This window comes from Oryx dammah, unplaced genomic scaffold (assembly GCF_014754425.2).
Source record: "Oryx dammah isolate SB20612 unplaced genomic scaffold, SCBI_Odam_1.1 HiC_scaffold_11163, whole genome shotgun sequence".
NCBI lineage: Eukaryota > Metazoa > Chordata > Mammalia > Artiodactyla > Bovidae > Oryx > Oryx dammah.
The window spans coordinates 3,034,767-3,046,257 of NW_024080556.1; positions in this window are offsets into that span (position 1 = coordinate 3,034,767).

Below are 11,491 nucleotides of genomic sequence, written 5' to 3' on the forward strand. Positions count from 1 at the left end.
TTCAGTCCAGCGTTTCTCATGATGTACTCTGCATAGAAGTTAAATAAGCAGGGTGACAATATACAGCCTTGATGTACTCCTTTTCCTATTTGGAACCAGTCTGTTGTTCCATGTTCAGTTCTAACTGTTGCTTCCTGACCTGCATACAGATTTCTCAAGAGGCAGGTTAGGTGGTCTGGTATTCCCATCTCTCTCAGAATTTTCCATAGCTTATTGTGATCCACACAGTCAAAGGCTTTGGCATAGTCAATAAAGCAGAAATAGATGTTTTTCTGGAACTCTCTTGCTTTTTCGATGATCCAGCGGATGTTGGCAATTTGATCTCTGGTTCCTCTGCATTTCCTAAAACCAGCTTGACCATCAGGAAGTTCATGGTTCACATATTGTTGAAGCCTGGCTCGGAGAATTTTGAGCATTACTTTACTAGCATGTGAGATGAGTGCAATTGTGCAGTAGTTTGAGCATTCTTTGGCCTTTCTTTGGGATTGCCTTTCTTTGGGATTGGAATGAAAACTGACCTTTTCCAGTCCTGTGGCCACTGCTGAGTTTTCCAAATTTGCTGGCATATTGAATGCAGCACTTTCACAGCATCATCTTTCAGGATTTGAAACAGCTCAACTGGAATTCCATCACCTCCACTAGCCTTGTTCGTAGTGATGCTTTCTAAGGCCCACTTGACTTCACATTCCAGGATGTCTGGCTCTAGATGAGTGATCACATCATCATGATTATCTGGGTCATGAAGATCCTTTTTGCACAGTTCTTCTGTGCATTCTTGCCACCTCTTCTTAATATCTTCTGTTTCTGTTAGGTCCATACCATTTCTGTCCTTTATTGAGCCCATCTTTGCATGAAATGTTTCCTTGGTATCTCTAATTTTCTTGAAGAGATCTCTAGTCTTTCCCATTCTGTTGTTTTCCTCTATTTCTTTGCATTGATCACTGAAGAAGGCTTTCTTATCTCTTCTAGCTATTCTTTGGAACTCTGCATTCAGATGCTTATATCTTTCCTTTTCTCCTTTGCTTTCCGCCTCTCTTCTTTTCACAGCTATTTGTAAGGCCTCCCCAGACAGCCATTTTGTTTTTTTGCATTTCTTTTCCATGGGGATGGTCTTGATCCCTGTCTCCTGTACAATGTCATGAACCTCATTCCATAGTTCATCAGGCACTCTATTTATCAGATCTAGGCCCTTAAATCTATTCTCACTTCCACTGTATAATCATAAGGGATTTGATTTAGGTCATACCTAAATGGTCTAGCGGTTTTCCCTCCTTTCTTCAATTTGAGTCTGAATTTGGCAATAAGGAGTTCATGATCTGAGCCACAGTCAGCTCCTGGGCTTGTTGTTGTTGACTGTATAGAGCTTCTCCATCTTTGGCTGCAAAGAATATAATCAATCTGATTTCAGGGTTGACCATCTGGTGATGTCCATGTGTAGAGTCTTCTATTGTGTTGTTGGAAGAGGGTGTTTGCTATGACCAGTGCATTTTCTTTGCAAAACTCTATTAGTCTTTGCCCTGCTTCATTCCGCATTCCAAGGCCAACTTTGCCTGTTACTCCAGGTGTTTCTTGACTTCCTACTTTTGCATTCCAGTCCCCTAGAATGAAAATGACATCCTGCCTGCAATGCAGGTGACTTGATCCCTGAGTTGGGAAGATGCCCTGGAGAAGGGAACAGCTACCCATTCCAGTATTCTTGCCTAGAGAATCCCATGGACAGAGAGCCTGGTGGGCTATAGTCCATGGGGTCACCAAGAGTCTGTCAGGAGCGAGTGATTAACACTTTCACTTGGGCTTCCCAGGTGGGCTTCCCAGTCTATCATCAGACTACATAGCAACACCTGCTTTATTACTAAAAGGTAGAGAATTCACACCTAATAAAACAGTATGACATTCATGGGGAAATTTCTCAGTGATGATTTCAAATATTTCCAAGAAGATAATATCTTAAGGAGAAGAAGCCATTGCTCTGATCTGGTCCTTTCTTGATTTGAAGATTTCAAGAACATGTATTCAGTCCTATAGTTTTAGTAAGTGATTTTCCACTGCCAATGAAATCATGGTTTTTTTTTTTTCACTTGCTTAGGAAACCTAAAAATAGTACATGCAATACTATCAGTTTGTTTACACTTAAAATCAAGCATCAGGACTTCCCTGGTGGTCCAGTGGCTAAGACTTGGCCTTCCAATGCAGTGGGTATGTGTGTGTTCAATCCCTGGTCGGGGAACTAAGATCCCACATAACGCGTGGCCAGAAAGCCAAAGCAAAACAGAAGTAATGTTGCAACAAATTCATTAAGACTTTAAAAATGGTGCACATCCAAAAAAAGAAAAAAAAAAAATATATATATATATCAAGCCTTCTCTCATGAAACTGAATGTTATTTTTTACCATAGCATTCTTGAATTTGGGGGAAGTTATATGAATTAGAGGCTATTGGGTACTTCTTTTTAGGTATTTGTTTCCTATGTTCGGTAAGTACTGACTCCAGAAGGAGGCTCCTGCAATCACTAAATAACAGCAGCTCTTACGTAGGCATAAACAAAGGCCACAGCCCAGACACCAACTGTCAGAGGCTGCCGAATCTGATGTGAATTGTTCTAAACTCACTATGTAGAAACTGAAACAAACCTTGACCCTTGAAGTACCTGGGAAAGAGGCAGACTTCCTACTAGTCACTCTGGGCCTCTGTGCGCTCTGCCCTGCAAATGCGTTTACACAAGGATTAGTTTTCCTGACAACTATCCGGGTTTTGATTTAGAAATTGAATAGGACTCTGCCACAAAGAGCCACTGGGTCACAGACAGTGTGTTCTTTTAATTTACTTCCATAAACAGGCAAAAATTGAAGTCAGCTGTCAGCACAGACCAAAGTAAAGAGCAGAGTGTCAGAGCCGCAGTTGAATCAAAATGAGTTTTTGAGGCAGGGGTGGTGGGAGCTTGGCTTTTTAAGCTTCCAAGGAAGATGTGCTGTTAGGTGCAAAGTTAAGACTTTCACTCTGTGGTTTAGATGTACTGTGCATGGTTTACTTTTCAAAAAATTATATTTAGACTGAAACTAATATCATTCCTAAAAAAACTTTTCTTACTTAAGTGATGTTCAGGATCTCAAAATATAATACAATAAATGTGCAAACCATAACTATCCCTAATTATGGCAAATATAGCTCAGTCAGCTAGGCTTGTGGGCTGTGTAGCTCCTGGATATTGCTTCTCATCATAAACTCTTAATGCTTCTTTTAATGATTTTAATGATTACTCTAATTCTGTCCTGGTTTTTTTTTTTTTTTTTTTTGCTTCTCTTGTTATCTCACAGTGACCCTGCTTCTATGCCAGTCTGATGAGACAGAACATTGTAATTGTTATTGGTGAAGGAAAGGAAGCAAAATCTCTAACCTGGAACTTTCGATCACTCAGTAAATAGTACAGGCATTCATCACATATATTAAGGTAAGTGCAGACATCTATGACTATGTGTGGCGGCCCAAAATTTGGTTAACATCAGTATGAGTGTAATTGGGCAATACGCCCTAGTAGTTAAAGTACATTGGGTATGGAGTCAGATATGGGTCTATTTTCAACTTTGCCATTTATTAATAAGTTAGTGCATTTCCTTGAATTTTACTTTTTTTCATTTGCAAAAATAAAGATAATATTTCACAAGATTGCTTTGAAAAATGAAGTATGATAACATATACAGTGTACTTACATAAGTTAGGTATATGGAAGGCACTCAATAAAATCGTTATTCTCATTATTTTATTATTAGCTCAATTCAGTAAAAAGATTGTTAAGGCCCATGATGTGTCCAGCCCTGTGGGATACACGGAAGAAGTAAGAAATAGTGTTCCTGTCCTGAAGAAGCTTATAATCTAGTTGTTTGTTTTAATTATGGAAATAAGCTATAGTGTCTGGAAAAAGCAATGTTACTTTTGGGGGAAGCATCTAAATGAGTGAGGGGCAAAAACAAGAGCTGCAAGAGGATCAGAGATAGAAGAGGTGACTGTTAACTGAGAGAGCGGAGAAACACTGCGTGGAAGTTGCCAGAATGATGATGAATCTTGAAGAGTGGGCTTTTTGCCTGTGGACTGATTGATTGAAAGGTTACAGAAAGGAAGACAACCTATTTGGGGAATAAGCATCTTCATCACAGCAGTGTTTGTGTTGGAAGGAAGCAAGGATCAGGTTGTAAGGAGTGGCATTTTACACAGTGTGTTCTAGGAGATGGTGTACTCCTGGTTTATTTGACCATGAAAAACTCTCTCCCTCTGTTCCCCTTCCCTGTCCCCCTCCCTGCAGCCCGTTTCCTGTTCCTTCTCTTCTTTTCTTCCCTCTCCGCTCCTGTCTTCTCCTCTTTTCCTTTCCCATCTCTTTCCCCTGCTCCTCTTCCTGTAGAACTAAGAAGTGGAAACAGTATGGGAAAGGGCTTAGAATAGAAAAATTAAGCACTGGACCCAAGGTTGTCTGTCTTTGGAAGATTTGAGATACAAAGTTTATTATTATATCGGTAAGGATTTTGTCTCCCAACAGCACTGTTCTGTGGATCAGTAGAGAACAGGAAGTAAATTATACTAAAGCATCTAAAAGAATCAAGACAGACACAAAACAAAGGTACACCTATCTTCTGATACCCAGGAACCAAGACATTAAATAAATGTTTGTTGACCCACTGCTCTGGGAACACCCATGTGAACTTGGATGATTGAAAGAATTCACCCTTTTATAGGAGATGTTGCCTATATGTTTTTTTTTTTTTTTCCTTTTAGTCATCAAAAGCATAGATTCAAATGTTAATTGAGTCCAGTCAATTCAGGTATATATTTTTTAATGATAGATAAGAGGCTCTTTTAAGTCCAGACTTCATCAAGATAACAAAAGAAAGTAGGTAACGATGCTTAAACGTCCCTATGGTATGAACTAAACAGTTAATGTAAACACACATACACACATCATAATAAGTAGTTGTGACCACATTGCACTTCCATTACAAATTCCAATCACACTTTATTAGGATAAGAATGGCTTTAAGAGCCAGTCCTCATCTTCTCCATAGTAATTTATATGATTGGTCTATTTCTGCATCCTTCATTTGTCCTAACATCCATCTTTATTAATTCTGTCAATAAAAAACTTCTCACTTTTTTTGTATGAGAATTATACATAGGCATGTTTTCTTATACATGAGGAAATTCTTAGTTGCTTTGTCTGCAGCTCTTCAAGTAAACAAAATATATATCAACTATTTTTTCAGCATTTGTTATTTCTGTTCCTATATTGCTACTATACAGATAGCACTGGAAATTCAAGCCCTATCCATTCTGCAAATTATACCCATTGTGTCTGGCCAACTTCTCCAACCTGACTTGCTACAAGATGTCTATACTTTAGCAAGAGAGGGCTTATACACCTTTCTACACTTAGACAGCAAAGGCCCCCAAAAGAATTCTACTGTGGGTGCTGACTTCAAAATTTCTTCTCACCTCTTTTCCCCAACATAATATTTTTAATTCAGTTTCTTCCTAGTGATTTCCATTGTGGCACCCTAAAATGTACCCCTGACATCTCCCCAAGCAGCCCTAGCTGCAGATTTAAAATGTGAATACTTTCTTAGATGATTGGTTTTTAATCATTTCATGTTTACTCTAGGAAGAAGAGATACATCCATATATACAGTCAATAAAAACCAATAATTAGTAACAGCAAACATTACTGAGAGCACTGTGTGCCAGGCACTGTGTTAAGAACTTTGGAACACATTAACCAGTTTAATTTATATACCATTTCCGAGGTTTATCCTTCACTTACTATCTACAGTCGTCTTTTAGAAGACTAAATCTGACCCGTCAACATGCTTAAAGTCTTTTTAAGAGTAAAATTGTTTTATCATAGTCTACAAAGTCCTCCATAATCTCCCCTTTGCCCATCTCCCCAGCCTCATTCTCTTCCTTGTTCATAGCTCTCTTTCCCTTCAGTAGCCGACCTCGTTCCTGACTCACTGCCTTTGCATCTGGCTTTCCATCATCCTCTTCCTGGACTTTCCCGCAAGGCTTCCTTATTCGTGTCATTTAGGTTTCTAGCTCAAGTGTGCCTTCTCTGGAGAGTTCTCCTTGGCCCATCCTAACTAAAGTATCATGCCCTCTCCCTTGGTTACTCTTCCTCTATACCATTGCTGTTTTATATTCTTTACAGAACATGGCATTATCTGAATAAATCTGCTGTATTCATTTGTTTATGTACACCTCTGTGTCCATCCTTGCTCAAATGTTGCTGTTGTTCCTCAGTAACTCAGTCGTGTCTGACTCTTTGTGACCCCATGGACTGCAGCACACCAGAGTTCCCTGTCCATCACCATCTCCTAGAGCTTGCTCAAACTCATGTCCATTGAGTTGGTGATGCCATCCAACCATTTCATCCTCTGTCATGCCCTTCTCCTCCTGCCTTCAGTCTTTCCCAGCATCAGGGTCTTTTCAAATGAATCAGCTCTTCACATCAGGTGGCCAGTGTTTTGGAGCTTCAACTTCAGCATCAGTCCTTCCAATGAATATTCAGGATTGATTTCCTTTAGGATTGACTGGTTTGATCTCCTTGTAGTCCAAGAGAGTCTCAAGAGTCTTCTCCAACACCACAGTTTGAAAGCATCAATTTTTTGGCCCTCAGCTTTCTTTATGATCCAATTCTCACACCCATAAATGACTATTGGAAAAACTACACCTTTGACTATACGGACTTTTGTTGGCAAAGTAATGCCTCTGCTTTTTAATATGCTGTATAGGTTTGTAATAGCTTTTCTTCCAAGGAGCAAGCATGTTTTAATTTCATGGTTGCAGTCACCATCTGCAGTGATTTTGGAGCCCAAGAAAATAAAGTCTGTCATTCTTTCCATTGTTCCTCATCTATTTGCCATGAAGTGTTGGGATCAGATGCCATGATCTTAGTTTTCTGAATGTTGAGTTTTAAGCCAACTTTTTCACTCTCCTCTTTCACTTTCATCAAGAAGTTCTTTAGTTCCTCTTCACTTTCTGCCATAAGTGTGACATCATTTGCATATCTGAGGTTATTGATATTTCTCTTGACAATCTTGATTCCAGCTTGTGGTTCATCCAGCATGGCATTTCACATTATGTACTCTGCATATAAGTTAAATAAGCAGGGTGACAATATATAGCCTTGACATACTCCTTTCCTGATTTGAAAAACGAGTCTATTTTTCCATGTCCAGTTCTAACTGTTGCTTCCTGACCTGCATACAGATTTCTCAAGAGTTTGGTCAGATGGTCTGGTATTCCCACCCCTTTCAGAATTTTCCACAGTTTATTGTGATCCACACAGTCAAAGGCTTTGGCATAGTCAATAAAGCAGAAATAGATGTCTTTCTGGAACTCTCTTGCTTTTTCGATGATCCAGCGGATGTTGGCAATTTGGTCTCTGGTTCCTCTGCCTTTTCTAAATCCAGCTTTAACATCTGGAAGTTTATGGTTAATGTACTGAGTTTTGAGCACTACTTTACTAGCATGTGAGATGAGTACAATTGTGTGGTAGTTTGAGCATTCTTTGGCATTGCCTTTCTTTGGGATTGAAATGAAATCTGATTTTTCCAGTCCTGTGGCCACTGCTGAGTTTTCCAAATTTGCTGGCATATTGAGTGCAGCACTTTCACAGCACCATCTTTTAGGATTTGAAATAGCTCAGCTGGAATGCCATCACCTCCACTAGCTTTGTTTGTAGTGATGCTTCTAAGGCCCACTTGACTTCACACACCAGGATGTCTGGCTCTGCATGAGTGATCACACCATTGTGATTATCTGGGTCATGAAGATCTTTTTTGTATAGTTCTTCTGTGTATTCTTGCCACCTCTTCTTAATATCTTCTGCTTCTGTTAGGTCCATACTTTTTCTGTACTATATTGTGCCCATCTTTGTATGAAATGTCCCCTTTGTATCTCTAATTTTCTTGAAGCGATCTCTAGTACATCCTTGCTCAAAAGTTAACCCCAGTGAAAGCAGTATTTTTATGTTTCCTTTAGAGCTCTGTCCTTAGAAGAGAAAATATTTTTGACTAAATGAACATTTCGTGATGGCAGTGGTATTAATTTTCTCCCAAATTAGGGAGACATGTTTGTGCTAAGTAGTTTATCCACAGTCATTCATATGATGAGTTTGATCTTGGACAAGTCACTTACCCTAACTCAGGACTTCTCATGTTCAAATCCTATGCCTTTAACACCTAGGCTACCTTGTATGAAGTTATAATAGCTCTGTTACATATAAAAGCTGAACAATTCTACCTCACTTTCAGTAATAATTGGCTGGGTAAATTGTATAAAAAGAAGATATTTTGCTCTCTACCTTATTCTTATCTGAAAAGAAGAGGACTTAAATATTCAGGATTATCATAGAATTTTGCTTCATTAAGGAGAACCTGCCAAGGAAGCCAGGAAAAAAGAGGGAAAAGAGTAAACGGAGATATTTTCAGTCCCTGCCTTTTGTGAGCCATGTGGTAAGTGTTATGACGAGTAACACCTACACTGCTTGGGACAAACACCATTGCACAGATGAAGAAAGGGGATTTAGAGAGTTAAGAAACACACAACTTGGTGATAGTGTAATATGAATCCTGTTCTTTAAAAACCCAAGTCCCATGAATGTCCCACTACCACTGGCTTAATGAGTGGTACCACAATTTAGTGGTAGACTAAAATGTGAAGATTTTTACTGTTAACACCACCTACATTTCTTCTTTTTCACTGACATTTGAATATTCCCAGAATATAATATGATATTTTTTATCAAAAAACCTGACTTCACTCTTGTTCAATAATAACAAAAAGTTATACCAAATTAAATAAAGCCACATTACTTAAACAGCCTCACCAGAAACAAGCCAAAAAGGCTGGACAGGGCTTAGCAGTGGATGGAATTTTGAATCTCCCAGGCAATTAAGAAATTAATTTTTCCCTGAGACAATATAAAACATGAGCCATCTTCTCTCTTATAAAATTAAATCAAGCCCGATCTGTGTGGCAATTTTGCTTAGAACTCAATGGTCTCAAATCAATCAAGTTCCTTTTAAACTAAAGTCTTGGTTTGATGCTCCTCCTGTGTTTCCTGGAATGTGAACCAAAGAACTACACACAAATGTCAAATGACCAGCCTAGAACCATCAAAATTTGAAATCAACATTGAAAATTCTACTTGAGGAAACATCCATTTTCCTGGTTTCTCAGAATCCTGAACGAAGGTCCCTGAATTTAGAGATAACTGAGGGCAATTTGGCCTTAGCAATGTTCAGGCTCCCCGTGGAACCAGGACTTTCAGACAGTGGCAAAGTGAAAGTTATTTCAATGCCCTTCCTCCAAATCATGACCATGAGCAATGAGATCATATGAAAGATACTTGCAGTTGACAACATCTCTCCCTGTCAGCAACTTCTCATTTCCCGATGAACCATCCATTCCCCAATCTTCATGGGAGCATAGCTCTTACTTCATCCACAACATCTATCTTTTGGCAAGCTCCTCACCCTGGAATTAAACTCTTTTGAAACGGTTTCCCTTCTTCCTTGGATTTCCAAAAGAGAGTGCTTCCCAGCAAGTGCTCTCCTGGCAGCCTCCATCTCTTACTTTAGAGACATATTTAGCACTCTTTTCTGGCCAGCAGATCACCCATGACAGTGAGCAGCAAACAAAGCTCAGATGTGAAGGCATGGAGAGTGATGAAATACCACGCTGTTGGCTGCCTCCCTGCCAGAACCAGCTGTTCCCTCCGTACAATCCACAGCTGCTCTGAGAGCCAACAGAGAACTCTACAGGGCATTCTGCTGAAAGCCATGCTCCAGGGTTGTCTGGTGCCAGGGAGGACCCATCACACTCCTATTGATTCAGGATTGCTATAAAAACATAAAAGTACCTTCTGCTCTCTGCCCTTTTTAATACAATACTCTTCTTTCTGAGGTTTCAAAAAAAAAAAAGAAAGAAAGAAAGAAAATGTCTTAAAAGATCTTGCCTAATAGAAAAACTCGGGGTTTGGTGTCTGGAGAAATGATACGGCTTTGCTGGTATGTCTATAAAATCTAGTCTTGATTTTTTTTCTTATATAGAGCATGGCATCATTTAGATCCTGAAGCAAAAGAAAATTCCATGGTACTTAATCCCTTCATTATCATCTTTTTCTGGTATGAACTGAAAACTCTCCTCTGGGAAGCTGGTTCCTGACCTCTAAATCAACTGAAAAGAACCTGGAGGACATCCATGGTGGTACAGTGGATCAGAATCTGCCTGCTAATGCAGGGACATGGGTTCAGTCCCTGGTCCAGGAAGATTCCATATGCCACAGAGCAACTAAGCAACTGCACAACAAGAGAAGCCACGACAATGATAAGAACCCCGGGCACCGCAGTGAGGAGTAGCCCTGGTTCGCCACAACTGGAGAAGGCCCACATGTGGCAACAAAGACCCAGCATAGCCAAAAATAAATAAATACAATTTTTTTTTTTAAAGAAAGGCACGTGGATCCTTTCTTTATGAACAAACAACCCCTGTGAATCTATCAGCCCTTCCCTCTGATCTTTCATTCAAATGAGCCCTCCTATCCTGGACTTTCTTAAAAGGTATTGAGCCTTTTTTGGCTCATTCTCTTAAACATTTGTTCTTCTCAGGGGCAAACTAAGGATGCAGGTTGATCCAGCCACTCTGGCCTTTGGCACAGCTCATCAACAGACAAACTAGGTTTGTGTATTCTTCTTTGAAAGTTGCTCAGTTGTGTCCAACTCTTTGTGACCCCATGGACTATACAGTCCAGAATACTGGAGTGGGTAGCCTTTCCCTTCTCCAGGGGATCTTCCCAACCCAGGGATCGAACCCAGGTCTCCCACATTGATTCTTTACCAGCTGAGCCACAAGGGAAGCCCAAGAATACTGGAGTGGGTAGCCTACCCCTTCTCTAGTGGATTTTCCCGACCCAGGAATTGAACTGGAGTCTCCTGCATTACAGGCAGATTCTTTACCAACTGAGCTATCAGGGAAGTGTATTCTGTAGTTTTCTGAATTTACAATTTAAAGTATGTGGTAGACTAGATCATCCAGATCCATGCAGTTGTAAAAAGAGTATGTTCAGTCAACAGTATGTGTACTAATGTCAAGTAGTACACATTGAAATATACTAAGTAAAAAAATAAAGTTTCAGAAAATGGAAGTGACTTATCCTACATGTTTATCTCATTTATGGTAAAAATATACATTTTAATTACAAAAATAGTACACAGTCATGGGAAAAAATTCATGAAATCACACTTCTTAGATGTCCATGGATAGGAGGAAAATTTGTACTTTTCACTTTACACAATTTTGGTTTCCTTGAATTTGTACCATAAGCTGGTATTCTTAAAAAATAAAATAAAAGCGAATTAGCAGTAATAATCCTAATAAACTGGTGGGGGACTAGTCAGATGTCACAGTGAAGTTGGATATAGACTAAAGGAATTTTTAGCTTTGTTT